The sequence below is a fragment of the Lactuca sativa genome, chromosome 7 (assembly GCF_002870075.4).
Source record: "Lactuca sativa cultivar Salinas chromosome 7, Lsat_Salinas_v11, whole genome shotgun sequence".
In the NCBI taxonomy this organism is placed as follows: domain Eukaryota; kingdom Viridiplantae; phylum Streptophyta; class Magnoliopsida; order Asterales; family Asteraceae; genus Lactuca; species Lactuca sativa.
The window spans coordinates 199,142,183-199,148,031 of NC_056629.2; positions in this window are offsets into that span (position 1 = coordinate 199,142,183).

The window sequence follows — 5,849 nt, forward strand, 5'->3', positions numbered from 1 at the left end:
GCTTTTATGAGACATTTTTGGTGGCCAACCATATTTGTAAACATGGTTGGGGGTTTAAGCTTCTGAATCACAACATGAAGGGAGTCACTAGGTAGATTTGGGTTGCTTTTGCACCCATGAAAGGTCCCATGTGCCATATGAGCTTGTTTTATGTCCTTTTGAGCTCAAAGTCCCATGCAAGCACGAAAAGTTTGTAACTTTACGTGCTAGATCGATTGTAGAAGCTTGGATCTATATTTTGATCAAAGGATGTACATCAGAAAGCAAAGATTTAAGGAATGGATGTGACCAACTCGGCGAGTCCATTTGTGACATCCCCAAAATCTCAGCCAGAAAAGATCGATTTCATTTATGCTTTTTAAAATAATTTAAGAGTAAATCCTTTTAATTTAAAAGTGTTGCGGAGTGTGTTCCTAAAACAAAACATGATAAACTAATATTTATCAAAGCATTTCATCAATAGATGCATTTTCATTATATAATCAAAACTCAGGATGTCATGTTTTGATACAGACCATAAAGCATAAACGATAGCATTACAAGTCATTCAACAAATATATACATATACAGACTTGTAAACAAAACAACTCGATGATTCATCCATCTTACGCCCTTGCGCCACTTCCTGTAATACAAATAAAACTGAGTGGGTCAGGCTTGGGAGCCTGGTGAGCATATAGGGTTTTCAACCCACAATAAATAAATTATATTTAATTTCACCAACCAATCACTATCCCGATTACCCATTCCCGTTATCCTCACTTTACGTCCCTAAAATAACATCTATCTCAAGGGACCTAATCTAGGATTTTCATCGGGACGGACATTACTGCTAAGGGGTTTTCTCAACAATAGATATCCTAAAGGCAACCATGAGGGGGATAGAGTACACCGGTGAACACATCGTTCACAACACCTATAGGTTATGAACCTGCTAGCGTTCCACTGGACTGTCTAGAAAGAATCCGTGGTCGTTATCCATACTCCGCTGAATAACTAGATCAACAACAACAACAACATCGAGGCTTCTCATCTGTTTATTACACACCAACTATCTACCCATGTTCTACCCAACATATTAGTAGATAAAAATATATATTTTCATACATAGTTTAAAACCTGTATATCCTTTTCATTCAATACATATTCCACATAACAGATGAGGCACACCCACATAACACGTACTTCATAGGAAATAGATCAGATCTATGAGATAGAAGAGAGTGAGTATACATTCACACACATAACAACAAAATTATACACATAACGCGTATTTCGTATAAAATACTTCATAATCATGCGTTAGAAGATAGTAACTACGCACTCACTCATATAAACAACAATATACTTAATACACTCGAACCATACTTGTATTATTATCGTGTTTATGAAAGGTAGTATACAATCACTTGATCAAAAGATGATCGGACAGCACTACGACTTGCAGAAGTAGTAATCCTCAGCAGATCTGGAAGATCTTCACAAAAATCGAACTTCTCGCGGGCAAAGCTTCGGCTCGGGAACCGCACTTCTCGGGATCTTCGGGATCTCGGGACTTGCTTCGGAGCTCGGGAATGATACCAGGGCTTCAGGGTAGTTCTGGAACGCAAATCGATGCAAAATGGGAGAGAGAAGAGAGAAAAATAGCAAAGGAGTCGGCTGCCCTCGCATCCTATTTATAGGAGGCTGGAGCCTCGGAGTACGCAGGGCGTACTGCGTTACGCGGGGCATAGTGCCTCAGAATCGTCATTGCTTATGTATCCGAAGAAATCGAGTGCGAGGTGTGTCATGCTTCGCTGTACGCGGGGCGTACGCTAGTACGCTGGGCGTACTTCGGATGAGTCCGATGACTCCTCTTCGGATAATGTCGGATTTAATAATTAAATTTAATTATTAATTATTTAATAAACTTCGAAAATTCATATCTTCTTCATACGAACTCCGTTTTCGACGTTCTTTATATCCACGCGTAGGTGAGACTACGCTCTACAACTTTCATTTAGACTCCGTCGGCTAATTTTGATTTTATTTTTATTATTATTTTTAATAAGTCGGGACAGAAAAACTTCGTTATAAATTCATAACTTCTTCGTTTGACGTCCGTTCTCGCCTAACTTTTTATCGCTTCGATACCAACAACGAGACCTTCGATCCTCGTTTAGATTGTTTCGGCTAAAAACCGCTCGATCTCAGATCGAGTATTTCAGGCTGCATACCGCTAAGCCGAAACTTCGATAAATCATAACTTCCTCATACGAAGTCAGATTTAGGCGTTCTATATATATTCGGAAACCTCGTTTCAACTACTACAACATTAACCAAAGATATCAAGTTTATTTTACACTTAAATTTTGATGCTTATTTTTATTCTTAATTAATCCAACCACATAATTAAGCAATTAAGCACAAAACACATAATACTCAAATAATACACTTCTATTATTTCAAAACGGGTTACAAAGGTTAACCTAGACTATTATATCAACATTAATGACAGGCCCAGAAATACAGGCATTACAATTCTCTCCACCTTAGAATGATTCCGTCCCCGGAATCACACATCAACAAACAACTGCGGATAGCGACCCATCATGTCACTCTCCGTCTCCCAGGTGAGATTCGGCCCATTCGTGTGTTTCCATCGGACAAGCACTAACTCGACCATCTTGCATCGCAACTTCTTAGTCTTTCGGTCAACGATTGCCTTTGGTTCTTCAATCAACCTTTTGTTCTCATCGATTCTCAACTCCGAAAGTGGAATCATGTCGGGAACTTCCCCTGTGAACTTCCTCAAATAACACACATGAAAAGTGTTATGAATTCCATTCAGTTCTTCTGGTAGTTCGAGCTTGTAAGCTTGGTTCCCAATCCTCTGAAGAACTTTAAACGGTCCAATAAACCTTGGACTCAACTTTCCCCTTTTACCAAATCTTATAAGTCCCTTCCACGACGAGACTTTAAGCAAAACCGAATCTCCAATTTCAAAAGTCATCGGTCTTCGCTTTTTTTTGACGATCCTGAACTGCTAACATTCTTTCCCTAATTATTTTCAACTTTTCAGTAGTTTGATGAACCATCTCCGGTCCCATAAACTACTTTTCCCCAGCCTCAAGCCAACAAGACGGCGTACGGCACTTCTGTCCATACAAAGCTTGGTAAGGTGCCATCTTAATGCTCGAGTGGAAACTATTATTGTAGGAAAATTCTACCAAAGGTAAATGTTCATACCAATTACCTAGGAATTCCAAGGTACATGCTCTCAGCATATCTTCAAGTGTTTGTATCGTTCTTTCACTCTGACCATCCGTCTGCGGATGGTAAGCTATACTTAAACACAACTTGGTACCCAATTCCTCTTGTAGACTTTTCCAAAACCTCGAGGTGAAACGACTATCACGATCCGACACAATCGTTAACGGAACACCTTGAAGCCTCACAATTTCCTTCACGTAAGAATTCGCAAGCTTTTCCATAGACCATTTCTCCTTGGCTGCTATGAAATGCGCACTCTTAGTGAATCGATCAACGACCACCCAAATCATGTCGTGACCATTCTTTGTTCTGGGCAGTTTAGTGACAAAATCCATAGCAATCTCTTCCCACTTACCCATAGGCACATGCAATGGTTCTAAACTCCCATGCGGTTTCTGATGTTGTGTCTTTACTCTCGCACAAGTCTCACACTCAGCCACATACTTTGCAACATCAAGCTTCATCGTCGGCCACCAGTAGTAGGGTTTCAGGTCCCTATACATTTTAGTGCTACCGGGATGAATCGAGTACATGGTCTTGTGAGCTTCTTCCATCAGAAGATCTCTGACTCCTCCTATCTTAGGTATCCAAATCCGATCTTGGAACACCTTCAGTCCATGACTGTTTACACCGAACACCAACATTTTGCCCAAACGTTCCTCCTTTCGGTCATTCTTTTCAGAAGCTTCCTCTTGAGCTTTCTTTATACTTTCCACAATGGTCGAGACAACTTCAATTCTCAATGCTCTTGGCCTTTTCCTTTCAAGATTGACTTTCCGACTGAGAGCATCAGCAACAACATTAGCCTTACCGGGGTGGTAAAGTATCTCGCAGTCGTAGTCCTTGAGCAATTCTAGCCAGCGTCGTTGCCTCATATTCAATTCTTTCTGATTAAAGAGATATTGGAGACTCTTATGATCAGTAAATAGTTTGCACTTCGTGCCATAGAGGTAATGCCTCCATATCTTCAAAGCAAAAACTACTGCTGCCAACTCCAAATCATGAGTCGGGTAGTTGTTTTCATGCTCCTTCAGCTGTCGAGACGCATATGCTATCACCTTTTCTCTTTGGGTCAAAACACAACCCAATCCAACCCATACGCTCGCTATAAATAACGAAGTCTTCAACTCCATCGGGTAAAGAAAGTATCGGTGCCTCGCATAGTTTCTTCTTTAGCTTCTCGAATGCTTCTTTATGCTTATCACTCCAAGCATAAGTAGCTCCTTTGTGGGTCAAAGCTGTCAACGGAGTAGCGATCGAAGAAAAGCCTTGGATAAACCTTCGGTAATATCCGGCTAATCCCAAAAAGCTTCGGATCTCCATGGGACTTTTCGGTTGTTCCCATTTCATCATAGCTTCGATCTTCGCTGGATCAACCATTATCCCTTCTTGGTTGACCACGTGACCCAAAAATTGGACTTCACGAATCCAAAAATCACATTTAGAGAACTTAGCATACAACTTCTCCTTCTTCAAAACTTCTAACACTTCTTGCAAGTGTCTGCCATGCTCCTCCTGGCTTTTCGAGTAAATCAGAATGTCGTCTATGAACACTATCACAGATTTATCAAGGAAAGGATTACAAACCCTATTCATTAAATCCATGAATGTTGCCGGAGCATTGGTTAGTCCAAACAACATAACCAAGAACTCGTAGTGTCCATATGTAGTTCTGAATGCAGTCTTCTCAATATCCTGCTCCCTTACTTTCAGCTGATGATATCCTGACCTTAGGTTGATCTTCGAGAAATAGCTCGAACCTTGCAATTGATCAAACAGGTCATCAATCCTTGGCAACAAATATCTATTCTTTATTGTTTCCTTGTTCAGCTCTCTGTAATCGATGCACATTCTCATACTTCCATCTTTCTTCTTCACAAATAACACCGGAGCTCCCCAGGGCGATGAACTAGGTCTAATGAAACCTTTGTCCAATAACTCCTGAAGTTGCATCATCAGCTCCTTCATCTCCGTCGGTGCTAATCGATAAGGTGCTTTTGCTATTGGCGTTGTCCCTGGCAACAAGTCTATTCTAAACTCCACTTGTCTATCAGGCGGTAATCCAGTAAGATCTTCGGGAAATACTTCCGGATAATCACACACAACCGGAATGCTCTGCATCGCCTTCTTTTCCTTCTTAGCATCGATCATGAATGCTAAGTATAATGTACACCCTTTGGTCAAACGTTTTCTGGCTTTCATTAGGGAAATGATTCCAGAATTTACTCTGCGTTTGTCCCCATACACCATAAACGAATCTTTCCCAGGCGGGTTCACTTTAACTATCTTCTTCTTGCATAAAATTTCGGCATCATTGGCGCTAAGCCAATCCATTCAAAGCACGATGTCGAAACCATTAAGTTCGATAGGCAATAATTCCTCGTGGAACTTATTCCCATTCAGATCAATTAAGCTGTTTTTCATACGATGGCTAACAGGTACAAACTTGCCACTAGCAACTTCGACTAATAAGGCATTATCTAGTCTATCAACAGGCAAAGCTAGTTTTCTACCAAATTCATGCGATATAAAGGAGTAGTTGGCTCCAGAATCAAATAAAATTTGGGCAGGCAATTCGTTAACGAGAAAGGTACCTG